Genomic DNA, 18033 nt, shown 5'->3' on the forward strand with positions numbered 1-18033 from the left:
TCTCTGCTACATTCCACAGGACTGCCCATTTCCTTCTTGAAATTCTGTTTTCTTTTGGCTTGTATGGCACCACAATTCTCTGGGTGTCCTTTCATCTCTCTGCCACTGTTTTAATAATTTCCTTCACTGGATCCTCTTCCTTTAGCGCACCCATAAATGCTGGGGTTCCCAGGGATTTTTTTCTCTATTGGCCTCCCTTGCTTGTCATTCTATATGCCCTCTCTGAGTGAGCTCATCACTTTTCATGGTTTTTGCTATTATCTTGGAATTGCTGACTCCTAAACTACATTCGATCAACTGTCTGCAAGCTATCTTTACTGTACATCCCGCAGGCCTCTCCAATGCAATGTGTTCAAAACTGAAGTCTATCTTTAGCATCTGCTCTTTATGCTGAATTCTCTTTCTATCGGTGGTATATAAATCTAGGAAATCTCAGCTGCAAATACTGAGCGTAATCTCCTCTCTCTCCTCTCTCACTCCCCTCAGCAAGGACTAATTTCTGCCAACTTTATTTCCTAAATGTTTTCTTAATATATTTTGTCATTTCTGTATCTGCTCACTTTCTTGGTGGAGCCCTCATCTCTTCCATGGACTACTGCAATCGTCTCCTAACTGATGTCTTTGCCTCAATGCCTGGCCCCTACCTTACTTCAATCTTCCACGTTTAGCTAATTAAATATAAGTTAAACAATTATTTATCTCAGACACAAAATTTGACTATGTCACTTACTTGTAAAAACAGTAGCAATGTTTCCCATTGCTTATATCGTGAAGCTCCTTCGCAAGGCTTTTCCATGATTTGTGGTTTCTGCCCAACACCTCAGTTTTTCTCCATCTTTCATCACTTTCTCCTTCCTCTCCAACTGCTCTCTTCTGCAACTCTGGGCCCTTTGACCTGCCACCCTTTTAAAGCAAATTCCCTAAAGATATTATGGTGTTTTAGGATTCTATACCTTTGATGGCTCTTATTCCTCTTTCTGAACTATTCATGCTTTCTGGCTCAGAAAGTCTTTCCCGATTCTCCAGGCAGGGTCACTTGTTCCTCTGGCTGTGTTCTTCACACAGTTCTATTCGTTATCATATTCCATTGATATTATCTGTTTATCAGTATGTATCCCTACCAGATCATTAACTCCTTCAAGTAAGGGATTTTATACACACACACACACACACACACACACACACACTTTCAGGGCCAGCAGAAAAACAGGAGGCATTACGGGAGCTTGATCAAGGCCTTTTTGAACAGAACAAATGATTTAATTGACCAATATAACATGACAAATAATTCATATCATAACAGATTGATAAAGATCAGGCAGGAGAAGGAATGACTTGCCATTTACAACTGTAACTTTCACTTTAGTTTCTTGAGTATATCCTAGGGACAGAGTAGGGATAGGGAAGTAATTTAGTACAGCTGGTTTCCTGGGCTGTCTGGGAATCTTGCAAAAGTTCAATTTAAGACAATTCTGGCCAATCCCTACAGCCTAAGTACTTTTTCTACAAATTGTATTGCCTTTAGAAGTCACCTTGATTTCATGAGTCCACCTTCCTGAAGCCAAGACGTGGGGGTCCCTCTCTTCTATTGAAATAAAATCCCTGGCATATCGAATACTCAGCATCTCTCAAGGAAAGCCATATACTAACTGTCACGGAGAAGCAATCAGCCTAGGACATTAGGATGTCTCAAGTGGTTCCACATCCTAATATTAACCAGACTGAAATCTGTTTAGGTCTTAAAATTAGTCAAAATTGAACTCATTCAGACCCAGAAGAGCATGTGTTTTCAAGGATGCAGCTGCTACACTTTCAATGGCAACTTACTGTGACTTCTTTAATTGATTCATAGGAGGATGTCCTTGTGCATCTGCAATATTATCTAAAATTGTTGCAATACTAGCTTACACTAGTATCAGCTGTCAGGAAAGTGATAAATTGAAAAGGGGAAGATGGTCATAGCAGGAAAAGTAAGGTTAACTCTGTGAATTCAAACTTTTTAGAAGATGGGAAGAGACAATGGAGAATGATCTCATGAGATTTTCTCACTGGAAAACAGTTTAGAAGATCAAATTTTGGTATAATCGTTATTTCTGACTCCTCTTCCTATTTGTACAGATACCACATAATGATCTCTGCTTGAACCTGGGATAAAATTATTTAGTTTTCAATCTTCAGTTTTCCTATTTAGAAAATTGTGGTAACAGGACCTTCTTAACTCTTAGAGCAATGTATTATTAGAATTTGGAAATAATTTTGAGATCCTTTGATGCTGTAATCCGGCACACATTAGGATGCTGATTAGCCTGTGACACCAAGAACTCGTGGGGCTTACAGAGTCAATGGGGGCTGTGACAGGAGACCCCCATCTAACCTCTTTTTTCTCCTTTAATACCTATGGGATATGCTACTATCGAGCCCAACACTAGGGTAGGATTTAAAAGTGTCCTACACTATAATAATACCACAGTTCCAAGTTGGAACTCTAATGCCAGCTAGCTCTATCCTCACCCTTCTTAACTTTGCACCACTATCCCCACTTTTTATTCATTCCCTTAAATTATTTGCAGCATATGTATGCTAACCTTCCTCCACCCCAGTGCTTTGTACACAGTAGGCACTTATAAGTATTCTTTTTTTCTTTTGCTTAAATATATGGAACGCTTCATGAATTTACGCATCATCTTTGCACAGGGGCCATGCTAATCTTCTCTGTATCGTTTCAATTTTAGTATATGTGCTGTCGAAGCGAGTACTCTAAGTATTCTTAAATAAATTATTTATCTATGAAACCTACTGGCTTCTGGTATGGAAAGGTAATCTTCACATGCTAAAGTATCTACTGTCTTTTTAGCATCTAATTTGAATTTTCTTATGATAGAGATGTTCCTCCTCCTTAACTAAGCCAATTACTCCAAGCTAAAATTTCATGGTGATTCTTCTGATCACTCTGGCTCTATCCTGAAACACATTTTTAACACCTAGCTACTCTTTGCCAACAGTCCTAGCTTTAGCCACTATTATCAAGTCATATAGTCACTCTTTCCCATTCTCCTAACAATTTAGAACCTAGTTTTAAGTTCTTTGCTACGTAAGTATGGGCCTTATCTAAGAAACATGTTTGGTAGGTTCTCTCCACTTTGCTTCCTACTTCAGAAGCAATGGTTCTTCTGTCCCCAAACTGTAACTACCTCTTTTCAGTCCTGATTACTTTAGAAATTTTGGGTTTAAACTAGCAAATTCAATCGATTTTGAAAACCAAAATGCTGACTCAAATTGCTCCTTGACCTATAAAATTATGATTGTAAAGTATGGGGACATATTGTGCATTATTCAGATTAGAACCTGTATGTACAATGCATACACATGTGTTTAACCAGCTCTGGAAATACAGCCTGCTCTATGAAGCATCACACCCAACCAATGAATCCTTTTGTATCTCATAGCCATGCAACAAGAATGCTAAGCCTTTTCACTGCTGCTTCTGGAAGGGGGCTCTTTTTTGTCCACCCTTATAGAGGAAGAAGGGCAAATGAAAGAGATGTTTAAAAACTGTAACATGTAAACATGTTGCATCTTTTCCCATTATTAATCATAAGACGATGGGCAATGTAAATTCTTAGCATTCTTTGGAACCTCTCCCTCTCACTCCCCTCTCTCTCCTCTGAAATGTCCTATAGTCTCCTAACTGTAGATAGTAACTCTTTGGGGCTGAAAAAATATGCCTGTCCCACTCACTGCCCAGCCCAATGTCCCAGATGTTCAATAAAACTCATTTGGGAATGTATTATTATAAGGCAAAAACAAAAACAAAACAAAACCTACACCAAAAGAACCCGAAGACCAGCTTTTACAAAGAAATTGCACTTTTGCCATTTGCAGCAACATGGATGGACCTAGAGATTATCATACTAAGTGAAATAAGTCAGACAGACAAAGACAATTATCATATGATATGACTTATATGTGGGATCTAAAAAAATTATACAAATGAAGTTATTTACAAAACAGAAATAGACTCACAGACACTTAAAACAAACTTATGGTTACCAAAGGGGAAATGGGGGAGGCATAAATTAGGAGTTTGGGATTAACAGATACATACTATTATATATAAAATAGGTAAACAACAAGGTCCTACGGTATAGCACGGGGAACTCTAGTCAAAATCTTGTAATAACCTTTAATGGAAAAGAATCTGAAAAAGAATATATATATATATATATATATATATATATATATATATATATATATGAATCACTTTGCTGTACAACATTGTAAATCAACTATACTTCAATTAAAAAAAATAACTTACACTTAATTTTATGGATGGTGCTTAAGAGTAATTTTCATTTCTGTGAAACCATACTCTTTTCTATTGTTTCCCAAAGGAGTAAAATCTATTCTCCCACTTTTTAATCACCTCTAGAACACATTTCTTAACAACCCCGAGCCTCGTCTTCCTCATCTCTACAACTCGGAGAGTTGTTATGAGGACCAAATGGGCAATGTGGTCCCTAACACAGCACGTGCCACAAGGCTAGGGACCGTCTCCTGAACTTGAGTAACTCTCTGCCCCCCTCTTTCAGCCTCACCACTTTCATCTTGTACTGTATTTGCCTATAGAATCCCTGGTAGACTGTGAGATCCATGAAAACAAAGGCAATAACTTATTCTTCCTGGCATCTCTCATGATCTATAGCTCTTCTTTACACTCAGCAATGATGCCTACTGAATTTAATCTTCAAGTTAAGAACAAACCAAAGAATTTCATAACTTTTTTTTCCCATTATATCTTCCAAATGCTGTTAACCTGTGTTTTCCAAATAGTTTAGTAGCCTGTGACATTATTCTATTTCAGGGTAAAAAACTGAAGCTCTAGAAAGCCTATGAGTGTTTGAAACTGCAGAATTATGCCAAATACTGACCTATATAGGTAAAGCAAAGGAGATTTGTGTGAGGCCCATTGTGAAGAACAAAGCAAAAATAAGAACCAAGGTAAAAAAGGATAGCTGTTTCCTTAGGCTACCACAGGAGAGAGGCCAATTCTGAGCCAACAGTTTATCCTACACACCGCAGAGCTCCATGTTGGGAAAATCACATCCAGTTACTCACGAAACAGTGCTTGATGGTCACAAGCTTGAGCAGGCCCTGGACCTCCATTACATTTAGCATTAGACTCCTATCTCCATGCAGTGCAAACGGCACACACACATGGTTTTTACACCTTGGGAATGACAGAACAGACCTCAGTCTCTTTCAGTCCTGGGGGGAAACATTAAGACTGATTTTTCTTTTATTCCAAATAATCCTCACTGAGGCTTGGTAAAAACCTAATCATCTACTAAAAAGGCGTGTGGTATGGCCAATTCAGGTCCTGCCAGATATGAAAGAGAAAGGGGGGGAAACATTAATGAATAGCTCCTGTCCTTGTGTTGAAAGACACTATTATAGAGCTATCTTAGATTTCCATGGACTTTGTAAGCTTTTTGTATTCCTGTAAAACCCTGCATCAAAGAGCATCTTAAAATGTTAATAAATACTTAACCAGATATTTTGGTGAAAAACGACACAGATGGGCTTCCCTGGTGGCGCAGTGGTTGAGAGTCCGCCTGCCGATGCAGGGGACACGGGTTCGTGCCCCGGTCCGCGAGGATCCCACATGCCGCGGAGCGGCTGGTCCCTTGAGCCACGGCCGCTGAGCCTGCGCGTCCGGAGCCTGAGCTCCGCGAAGGGAGAGGCCACAACAGTGAGAGGCCCGCGTACCGCAAAAAAAACCCCAAAACGACACAGATTTAAGTTTTAACAGAATTTTAGAGGCAAAAATATACAGCAAAGCGATAACATTTATGCATGTGTTCAAACAGGATCCTTCCAGCTTTGCATTTGTAAAACGTCCAAAGAGCCTTAGGGGATGGCTTATTCGCTGGGTAAATTAGAAACATTAGGTCCATTTACAAATGTAAAACTGAACCAAACGGAAGTAAAGCATGTAACCCAATATGACAGCAAAAAAGTGCCACAAATAAAGATAGAACTAAAGGATTTAAAATGAAAATCCTATATGCCATCTCTCTTCATTTTAATTTTTTCTTTGCCTTTTTTCACGAGTTTCCTGCTCAGGCAGCTGCATCATTCATAAATTTGGGCCAAGTTGAGAAATAAACATTACCTTCTTGACTGACAGCAAGTACAGCCTCACTTTTATCTTTGTAGCCCCAGTTACAAAGCCTCAGCTATAAAGCAGTTTCTGCAACCAGCAGTCAAGTATCAAGTTCAATGAACAAGATGGTACCCTTTGGAGACAGACCTGAGTTCAAATTCTGACTTTCTCATATACCATTTGGGTGAACTTCTCCATCACAGATTCTCCACTTGTAAAAGGAGAATCCTCATACCTACCTCATGGGATTCTGAATATTAAATGAGAAAATATAAAAACACTTAGAATAGCGTTTGGCGCACAAGGGTTTAATATATGGCAATTACTATTACTACTACTATTACATATTCAATAACGATGTGTTGAATGAAAAAAATGACAAAAACCCAGTATTCTTCTCCTTTATCTATAGCTTCGGGTAAAGGAACGATTATACTAGCTTTATGCATTTAATGGCAAAACCTGATGAGCTACTATTACTGCAGAGAAAAATAGGTAGAATTCTAGAAGCACTGGTCACGCTGATCCTATTGCTATGTGGATAACACACAGACAACTGACTTAAATGCAAGACAGACTTGACCCAGCCCCCAAGCACACAGACGATCACCGAGACCAGCTGTGTAGTTGGTGACAGCTCCCTTTGAAGCAGGCTGGAAGTAAGAAATATGGAGAGAATTAACTTGCTAACACACAGTGCAGGGTTTGAGATGTAAACCTTGCTGAGAGAATTGCTACTCAGTGAGGACACGCGTGGCCACTTCTCCAGGATGCAGTAAAAAATGACAGTTAAGTAGCTCCCCTTTCATTTCTCTTGGGTCAGATATTCCCTGTGCGGGCTAAACTGATGAATGGGTACCACACACCTACTGACTAGTGCCTTGTGAAGGTTCATAATACACAGCCATACTTCTGTCTTTATACATTAGTAACACATGAATACTGTTCACACATCCATTCTGGCCTTGCCACATAATCCCTAGGATAATTAACAGTTCACAGAGATGCTTCCAGAATTCAACTTTCTAAAAACCAAAAGATGAATCATCTGTTTTTACGCCAGTTAAGGGTAAGCTATATAGAGAAGCAATCATTTACCTATCAGGTGATGACATAATTTCAGGATATTGCCTGAAAATCTAAATAATTTTATTTCCTGAAGTAAAAGAATATGGTTCTCATATTAATTATGCACCTGATCTTTCTACCTACCACAACATTTCTTTGGGGTTAACTACCTATGTTTAGGCTCAGAAAGTAGTGGTTAAATTCTGACTCGACCACTTGACTCAACTCAACTGAATAACCCTGGGAAAACTGTGAAAACTTTGAATTGGAGCAGTTATTGTTTCAGCCTCCAAAGGTCTTGGTAAGGATTGAATGATATAAAGCACATAAAGCTTTCAGAACAATGTTTAGTACATAATAAGGGCTCAGTAAATCTACGCTATTATTGTTGGATCTCCTAGTGGAAACTCTGGAAGAGTGAAACTCCTAGACTCATCTCCTTACTCATCAAAACACCTTGCAAAAAACCAGACAGCTGTGGGCTTAGTTGCTCCTGTGGCTAACGGACAGAAAGGAAATGACATGTTGAGATATTAAGACATTCAAACTGTATAAACTCATGACATTTTGACCTTAAAATAAGGAACTGCAAAGGTCTGAGAACACTACAGAATTCTCTCAATGTTCAAATCAGTGGAGACATGCAGGAGGAAAAAAAGGATTCAGGGTGGCAGGCTTAAATTTGCTCTTTTCATCCACAAAAAGAGGAGAATGATTTTCTTCAGGGCTGCAAATCCAGTAAAAGAGGGCATTTCAGGCAGGCAGAGGAGGTGGTAGTTTGGTGGGAAAGCAAGGAATGACACTCAAAAGCAGCTTGGGAGGAGATCAAGTAGTCTTTCTCACCTTATTTTGAGGGAGGAATGACAAGGATCTCTCTTTTCAAGAAAAGGATGTCCCCAGTACTTGATTCTTTAGCAAAGTGAACTTGGGTGTTATCTTAGGGGTTCAAAAGGATGTTCAAAAAAGCTTTGAAATTGTGTTTTTGAGAGATCAGGTCTTCCTTACTCACATAGGGCTGGAAAGGTAATATTTATATTTATATTGTGAATTAGCATTTATATCATGGTCACAGTTTATTTTCCCTCCTGCCAAAGGCACTATGAGGAGAGAGAAGAAATACACATGAGTATGTGTCTATGTGGTAGAGGTTAGGGAGTAATGATGATGAATCCATATAGACTGAAATTTTGACCTGAAATGACAGAAATTGCGACTTCACTTGAAGAGACTGAAATTGCGTCATAAATTATCTCCATATGCACATAAAGACACTGACAAGTCAGGTCTTCTATTAAGGCTAAAACAGCTCAATCAGGCTTATTTTGGAAAGATGGTTTCTATATTTACCATCATAGGAGACTTGTGATTTTATTTGCTTTCTTGGGACTATGTTCCCTTTGCTATCACCCTAGATGCAAGTTACTATAGAAAGTGAGATGGGCAAATACTCTGTACCCTTGTCTGCTGTCACCTTGGCATCATCCCCAGCCCCTTTCCTGGAAGCACAGGAATGACATTTTCCAACTTCTTGCCAGTAGGGTTTGGAGTTTAGATTCTGCCAGTGAGAGGCACTCCCGAAAGACATGGAAGGTGAAAAGAAAGGGAGGGCATCATTCTCCTCTTGCAGTGGGAGAAAGATGCTCAAGCAGATGGCAAATAAGAGGCTTGGCGGCAGCTTCCAGGAGAGCTCCTGCAACAGCTGCTTCCTGACTGCAGGCAGGTGAAACCACTGGCGCGGTTGCTGTATTTCTTCATTTCCCCGCAAGCCAGCCGCTAGTTTTCCTTGCTCTTTGCTTCCTTCCAACTATTTTCTAAGCCCTTCTAGCAATTTTTAAAACATCTCATTCCTGGTATTCAATTCCCTCTTGCTTGAAATCCCTAAAATGGCTTCTGTTTTCCTGACTGAGCCTTGGTGAATAAATATAATCTTCTGCTCATGAGATATTTCTGAACTAAGGCAACTCAGATCTCAGAGCACAGCTGGAGCAGGATGAAGGGTCACCAAGGATCCCCGGGCCACCCCTTCGATGGCCTGTCATAACCCCAGAGGCAAGGATTTTCAGGATGTGCTCCACAGCGTTCCTAATCGCCCAATCTCCATTCTCTCGGTTCTGCCCTCCTCCGCCTCCGGTCGGAGAAGCTCCTCTTTCATTCGTTACCCGTTAAGATTTGGCAGGACAAGTCTGCTGCTAAAAGAGCTGTTTGCAAACCACTGCCTTTGAAGAGGAAGGATCTGGTCACAAGCAAACAACGTCCCACTGTACTGCAACCTCCGAGTGCCAGCCAAACATTTATTTTATTTTATTTTATTTATTTATTTTTTGCGGTACGCGGGCCTCTCACGGCTGTGGCCTCTCCCGTTGCGGAGCACAGGCTCCGGACGCGCAGGCTCAGCGGCCATGGCTCACGGGCCCAGCCGCTCCGCGGCATGTGGGATCTTCCCGGACCGGGGCACGAACCCGTGTCCCCTGCATCGGCAGGCGGACTCTCAACCGCTGCGCCACCAGGGAAGCCCCAAACATTTCAATTATGGGACAAAGGGATAAAGGCCAAACATTTAAATTATGGCACAACTCCTGTAGAATGGGGGTGAGTGGCAGGAAGAGCTATACAAGTAATAAAAATAATATTTACCTGGAAACAAACGACTTGCTTTCTCTTTGTCATTTTAGTTACACGAACTGTAGGATAATTGTTTTGGTACTTACTGAGTACTGAACAAATTATAAATGGCTCTCACTCTGACTAATGCACGCCAAGATTCCCTTGCAAAGTAGATTCAATCTTCCCTTCAGGAAATGTTTCACAGAACCATTGTGCTGTCTAATTTTTCAGAAAACTGTGCCATGGGGTTTTCTGCAGTTTTCTAAAGAAATCACAGATTAAAGGTATAGGCTCAACACAGTAGACTTATTTTTTTTTTTTTAAATGTATTTAATTTTGGCTGCGCTGGGTCTTCACGGCTGCACGCGGGCTTTCTCTAGTTGCAGTGAGCGGGGGAGGGGGCGGGGGGCGGGTGGGCTACTCCTCGATATGGTGCACAGGCTTCTCATTGCGATGGCTTCTCTTGTTGCGGAGCACGGGCCCTAGGCACCTGGGCTTCAGTAGTTGTGGTGCACAGGCTGAGCTGCTCCACAGCATGTGGGATCTTCCCAGACCAGGGATCGAACCCATGTCCCTTGCATTGGTGGGCAGATTCTTAATCACTGCGCCACCAGGGAAGCCCCTAGACTTTTCATCTTAGCGAAGTCACTCAGTTTGGAGCTGCTTTCAATGACTATATAAAAGCTTCGGCTTCATACTGAGGTATCTTTTAAAATATTCCATGTCCACGAGAACACTAAGTATGCAGCAACTTCTGGGCTCCATGGTTTGGATCACCAGCCCTTTGGCAACCAGGTTAAAGGCCTGAAGCTTAGAAGGAACCATCTAGGTATTGACCCATAAAGGCTTAGATCTCAGTGTTCTTAGGCTATTCACCAGAACACTCACTTTCAAAAAGTGAATAACATTCTTAAATTTTTATATCTCCCTCTGTTGGACTAATAGAATTTCATTTTCAGAGAAACAACAAGTGATTTTGGTAAACCTTGGTTTGATAAAACGCAAGAGCTAAGTTGAAAAACATATTCACATCTATTTGGAGATTAAACATACACATTTGAGATTGTGGCTAGACTTGTCTCTGCCCACTAACTAGACAAATATATGCACAGTGCCCCATTCTCTCCATTATAAATCCTGTCCAGTCTCTTTTGGTGGCTCTTGGGCAGCTATGATGCTTTTCTTTGCCTCCTGTGGACCCATGTTGGCCCCTGTCAGTCACCACATTCTGTTCTAGGTGCTAACAATCACATCAGTTCTAGGGATCATTGTCAAACTTCTGTCTATAGTTTCTAGAATTTCTTCAGCTTTCACTGTTTTAAGAATAGGCATATCTGCTGTAATCTGGTGTTCTGTCATATTTTACATGCTCCACATTTCCTCAAATTCAGCAAGTTTCCGTAAACACCCTAAGATAATATATTTGAACTCCACTTTGGAAGACAGATGCCACCTGATGCTTTCCTCACAACTGTTTCTTACCACGAGTTGTCCTACCCTTTCGTTGGAAGAATAGTCCCCTTTCTAAGTAAGACAGAAACAAAAGAGAAATAGAATAGTTGTGCTTTCTATTAATGACCTTCACTACTTGACTAATTGAGGGCCTATACATTTCCTGTTTTCTGTGCCTAAACATCCTCAGCATCTCCAACGACCAGCAAGTCATTCTGGGTTTTGCCTCCCTGACTCTACCTAAAGGCTCACCTTACATTTCGTGTACCTGCTCTGCACTGATCTATGATTCTTCTATGGGAGCTAATCAGAGAGCTCTCTGGATGCTGTACAACAGCGTGCTGGTTAAAAGTACAGACTGTGGAGGCATACTGAGGAAGTTCAAGTTCTGGTCCACAACTTGATAACTTAATAGCTATGTGTCCTTGGGTAAGTAATTTCACCTCTGTGCCTCAGTTTCCCGGTACATAAAAAATGGGAATAACTACGGTATCTACTTCATGGGTTATTGTGAGGATTAAGTGTGTGTGTTTGAGTGTGTGTGTGTGTGTGTGTGTGTGTATTTTAAAAATACACCTTGGCACAGAGTGTGTTTGATATTATCTTTTGTTGAAACTACTTAGCATTGTATGGTTCAAATTTTACATTGTATAACCTCTCACCCCTCAATCATGAACTATATTTATATTCCCTTTGACAGGTTCTAACCATTGGATCACATCTATATTTTTTTTCCAAATCTCTGAAAATGTATTTCACTTTCTTCGCTGTGTGAACTCTGATTTGGTAAAATTCTCCAAAGAGTATTATAAATTTTACTTTTAAATTTTCTTCTTTTTGGTCAGAATTGAGTACAGAATATTTAGTCTCCATATTTTTCCCTCTTGAGAAGGAAAATCATCTAAAAGACAAGTGGAGAACTTACATCTCAGCCTATTTTAGTTGAATTAGACTTCTGAAAACATCAAGCTAATTGAAACCTCCCATCACGACTATCAGCATATCGATGTCATAATTATATCAAGAAAGCATCATGCATAGTCTGTATCTCACTGAGTGGTCTGTAGTATACTTTTTTTGGTGATACGCGGGCCTCTCACGGTTGTGGCCTCTCCCGTTGCGGAGCACAGGCTCCGGACGCGCAGGCTCAGCGGCCATGGCTCACAGGCCCAGCCGCTGCACGGCATGTGGGATCCTCCCGGACCGGGGCACGAACCCGTGTCCCCTGCATTGGCAGGCGGATTCTCAACCACTGCGCCACCAGGGAAGCCCTGTAGTATACGTTTATAACAATATTACTTGCTGCTTCTTTTTATGTTTCTTTCACTCTTCAACTGAATGTTATTTCTAACCTCTCCTCAGAGAGGTGAATTTTCATAAACTATTTCTCTCATGTTACCTATTAGCAAGGCTGGTTGCTAAACAATTGGGATTTCTTCCATATGAGATACAGAACTCAAAACAGATGTAGAAGAATTTCTACAGGGTTTTAATTTCCTTGGGCACCACAAATGGTCCATTTCGTATTGTGCCATTATTTTACACAAAAGCACTGCACATACAGCGAAGATGTTTATAAGTAATTGCAAAACCAGTAGTAGAGTCAATTCCCAGTGAAACTTATACAGGAGCCCACATTTTAATTTTAGTTGGTAGCGTTAACCTCTTCCTTCATTAAGCCACTCACAAGAACTTCTGTTGTGATACCAACAATACTAAGTTGAGTTACTTTAGGGGTATTCGGAAGTTTATTGCCCAGTGTGGGAATTACCTCTGAACCCTTCTACGTTATTTATCTTACAATTATCTTAACATGCTTATAATTCTACATGTTAACCCTATTTCACTCTTATCTCCCAACATGGGGCAAACACAGGGCATGAAAAAAAAAAAAGACATTTGAATGAGTCCATTTTGCAACATCTAGCAGGTCTGCTAGGAAAATAATAATAATAATAATGATCATCATCACCATCTAAAACTAAATTTGTATATTACAGATCAATTACTACTAATACAATTATCTCTACAATGAAAGAAATTTCTATGAATCAGTCAACTGAGTATATATATCCTAAGGAGAATTTTATACAATAAAGTTCTAGTTCAACTAAATAATCTGGATATTCTTCTTTAGTTGCTTATATGTAGATGTAAGCTGTACTACACATCCATGATGTGCAGGTAGAGTTTCATTTTAACGAGCGTCATTTTAACTTCTGGCCCTGTTTGGCAGAGCTAATTCCATATCCTGGCACAAAGCTTAGCACAGCCATAGCCCACCCAGTTGTATAGACAAGGAACCTGAAAAGGCCATGGATGCCTCTTTCTCCTGCACTTCCTATATCTAACTAGGAAGGCCTGCTGATCATTCTTCTGTAATCTCTAAATCCAACCTCCCTGTCTCCATCATGGTTCAGGTTTTCACCATCACCCGTTTTTTTGGGTTTTTTTTAAAATCTAGTATTTTTTTCTTTAAATTTATTTATTTATTTTGGCTGCTTTGGGCCTTTGCTGCTGTGCCGTGGGCTTTCTTTAGCTGCGGCAAGTGGGGGCCACTCTTCGCTGCGGTGTACGGGCCTCTCACTGTGGCCGCCTCTCCTGCTGCAGAGTACCGGCTCTAGGCGCGCAGGCTTCAGCAGTTGTGGCAGGCGGGCTCAGTGGATATGGTTCACGGGCTCTAGAGCACAGGCTCGGTAGTCGTGGCACACGGTCTTACTTGCTCCGTGGCATGTGGGATCTTCCCAGACCAGGGCTCGAAACCGTGTCCCCTGCACTGGCAGGCAGATTCCTAACCATTGCACCACCAGGGAAGTCCTATCACCCATACTAATGTAGCAGGTTTCTAACTAATGTCTTTGCCTCAAGAATTATTCCTCTGTAGTCTCGCTGAAGAAATCTCTCCAAAACCCCATCTGACCATCTCTCTACATCTAAAATCTTTCAATATCTTGGGATTTCCCTGGTGGTCCAGGGGCTAAGACTCTGCACTCCCAGTGCAGGGGGCCCAGGTTCGATCCCTGGTCAGGGAACTAGATCCCACATGTCATAACTAAGAGTTCACATGCTGCAACTAAAAGATCCCGCATGCTACAACGAAGATCCCGCATGCAACAGCTAAGACCCTGTGCGGCCAAATAAATAAATAAGTAAAAATAAATAAATAAATAAAATAAAATCTTTCAATATCTTGACATTGTCTTCCAAATAAAGCCCCAGCTGACCTTTGCCCCATCTCTAGTTTCATGGTTGTTGTTTCCCTACTGTGAACCTCATGTTCCAGCCCTATGGAATATATACATACATACATACATATATATATATATATATATATATATATATATATATTTATTTATTTATTTATTTATTTTTTGCGGTACACGGGCCTCTCACTGTTGTGGCCTCTTCCGTTGTGGAGCACAGGCTCCGGACACGCAGGCTCGGCGGCCATGGCTCATGGGTCCAGCCGCTCCGCGGCATGTGGGATCCTCCTGGACCGGGGCACGAACCCGTGTCCCCTGCATCGGCAGGCGGGCTCTCAACCACTGCGCCACCAGGGAAGCCCCCTGTGGAATATTTGAATTACCCTGAACTCACCATATTTTTTTTTTTCACATCATAGCCTTCTCTCCTCCCCTCCCCCTCCCTTCTTGGTTTCTCTTCCATAAAATGCCCTTCTGTCTGGTGAATTACTATTTAATCATTTAAGATACAGATCAGCTGCCACCTTCTCCAGAAAGCCTTCTCTGATATTTATATTCTCCTTTAAAATGTGTACTTTATATATTCCCATAGTATGCTGCCGAATCACAGTATGGTGTAATGACTTTCATGCCTGTCTTTTCCATGACTTATAAATCCCCTGCAGGCAGAGGTTGGGTCTTGTTTATTCATGTCCCCAGGGCCCAGCACATAGCTGGTACTGTGTTATTTCTTTAACCAAGTTGATCCATAAATATTTACCGAATTAATGAATATCTTCCCTGATGGCTCCATGAGATAGCACATCACTGATCTAGTAACATTAAACTAGATAAATTTATCCAATAGAAATTAACTACTGGATAAATTAAATAGAACACATGATTTATGTGTTGTCTATAGCTGTAACCGTTGTGACTCTAGAGCTAATTGACCATGTGCCTTTTTGTCTCCTCAGTAGGGGACGCCTACCGGAGAAGATGGATGGAGGGTGCAGCAGCTGGCAAAACCAGGGAACACGACAGAACAGTCAGAGGTCAAAGGCAAAAACAGAGGAAAGCCAAATTCACTTTTGTAAGGAATACACTTCCAGACCTTCCTTATTCTCTGCAATTCAAAAATCCCATAACACGAAGAATCACAAGAAGTCCCCTAAAACAGAGAGGGAAAATCTGTAAATTTTTGCATTTGCAGTGTTCATCTAAACTTGCTTTATTTAAACATAAAGACACATGAATAATACTCCCTCTGTACATCCTACCACAGTATGCTTTCAAACATGCTTTGATGGGTAGAAGACCTAAATAGACGTTTCTCCAAAGAGATATACAGGTTGCCAACAAACACATGAAAGGATGCTCAACATCACTAATCATCAGAGAAATGCAAATCAAAACCGCAATGAGGTATCACCTCACACCAGTCAGAATGGCCATCATCAAAAAATCTATAAATAAATGCTGGAAAGGGTGTGGAGAAAAGGGAACCCTCTTGCACTGTTGGTGGGAATGTAAATTGATACAGCCACTATGGAGAACAGTATGGAGGTTCCTTAAAAAACTAAAAATAGAACTACCATATGACCCAGCAATCCCACTACTGGGCATATACCCTGAGGAAACCATAATTCCAAGAGAGTCATGTACCACAATGTTCATTGCAGCACTATTTACAATGGCCAGGAAATGGAAGCAACCTAAGTGTCCATCAACAGATGAATGGATAAAGATGTGGCACATATATACAATGGAATATTACTCAGCTATAAAAAGAAATGAAATTGAGTTATTTGTAGTGAGGTGGATGGACCTAGAGTCTGTCATACAGAGTGAAGTAGGTCAGAAAAACAAATACCGTATGCTAACACATATATATGGAATCTAAATAAGAAATAAAGGTTCTGATGAACCTAGGGGCAGGACAGGAATAAAGATGCAGACATAGAGAATGGACCTGAGGACACAGGGAGGGGGAAAGGGTAAGCTGGGACGAAGTGAGAGAGTAACACTGACATATATACACTACCAAATGTAAAACAGGTAGCTAGTGGGAAGCAGCCGCATAGCACAGGGAGATCAGCTCTGTGCTTTGTGACCACCTAGAGGGGTGGGATAGGGAGGGTTGGAGGGAGACACCAGAGGGAGGGGATATGGGGATGTATGTATACATACAGCTGATTCACTTTGTTATACAGTAGAAACTAACACAACATTGTAAAGCAATTATACTCCAATAAAGATGTAAATAAATAAATGAAAAAACATGCTTTGAACTTAAGCAATTCTGATATTTCAAGTTTGTTAAAATGTCATTATACTTCTTTTATTAGGTAAGGAAGCAACTTAAATGATAAGAAAGAGAAATAAAGGACTTTCTAATCCAGAAATTAGAACACATGTCCAAGACTCACCAAAACGGATTTTTTAGAAGGAAATAAAGCGCTACAGATGAATGATTGGAAAAAAAAATCTGTCATATGAGGAGGTGGAAATCACAGATGGACAAACTCATCATGTACAATGAGGGGTGCTGAAGAATGAGAAGTACAGAATTCGAGAAGAAACAAGTTAGAGAAGCAGAGTAAAATGTCTTTGTAGTTTAATGAAAAGTAATGTGGCTCCGAGATCAATACCCTAGCTCTGTCACTGGCTAAGCAGAGTTCACACTGTTTCGCTTCAGGTTTTCCATCTGTAAAATGGGAATAAAGACGTTGCTTTCTAATTAGCTCAGAACATGGCTGTGGGGATTAACCAATGGATGACCGCAGTGTAAGTTACAAATGTGTAGTGCTAGAGAGGTTCTGCTGGGGACACAGAAGGAAGTCAAAGAGAAAGGAAGAAAATTTTTTTGTTTGTTTGCGGTATGTGGGCCTCTCACTGTTGTGGCCTCTCCAGTTGCGGAGCACAGGCTCCGGACGCGCAGGCTCAGCGGCCACGGCTCACGGGCCCGGCCGCTCCGCGGCACGTGGGATCTTCCCGGACCGGGGCACGAACCCGCGTCCCCTGCATCGGCAGGTGGACTCTCAACCACTGCGCCACCAGGGAAGCCCAAGAAAATTTTTAAATACACAGAGTAACTCAGAGCTTCTTGGGTACCCCTGGCCTGCTCACTTCAACGAAGACAGGAGAGATGCCCAACAAAGCTCAGAGTGGCGTAAACTCACTGAGATGAGCTGTGACCAGCAGGCCTGACCACGCTCCCCCCGCAGCTCAGCAGACACTAATGCGGGCGAGAGCGCAGGCTGCCACTGGTGAGGAGCAGCCAGCTGAACACTTAACTAGTTTTTCATTTCGTGAATTAACAGCCGTCATGGTGTGTAAACGCCAACCGGTAAGAAACTGTCTCCTTAGAACCGCCTGGGGTACTCCTCTCTGCCTCTGCAAGAAGGCATACATTTCACATGGAAATTACAGCACTTTTAAGGAGGCAGTAACTCTTCCAGAAAAGGTGTGTTTTCAATTAGTTTGTGCAAACATCATGCCTTAAGAAAACGTACTCCCTTCCTCCTCTTTTCCTTCCTTTCCTTCCTTTCTCTATCTTACAAA

The 18033-nt window shown here is 41.2% G+C and overlaps 1 protein-coding gene and 1 non-coding gene across 2 annotated transcripts in view; both read right to left on the reverse strand.

The window, feature by feature from the left end:
- Window positions 1-18033, reverse strand: part of EXOC4 (exocyst complex component 4) — an 826096-nt gene that overhangs the window by 73512 nt on the left and 734551 nt on the right. The gene's annotated exons all lie outside the window — the stretch shown is intronic.
- LOC131763125 (U6 spliceosomal RNA) lies at window positions 2650-2756 on the reverse strand. The gene has a single exon (XR_009337525.1). It is a non-coding gene; the product is annotated as a U6 spliceosomal RNA (small nuclear RNA).

Source organism: Kogia breviceps, chromosome 9, assembly GCF_026419965.1.
Source record: "Kogia breviceps isolate mKogBre1 chromosome 9, mKogBre1 haplotype 1, whole genome shotgun sequence".
NCBI classification, from domain to species: Eukaryota; Metazoa; Chordata; class Mammalia; order Artiodactyla; family Physeteridae; genus Kogia; species Kogia breviceps.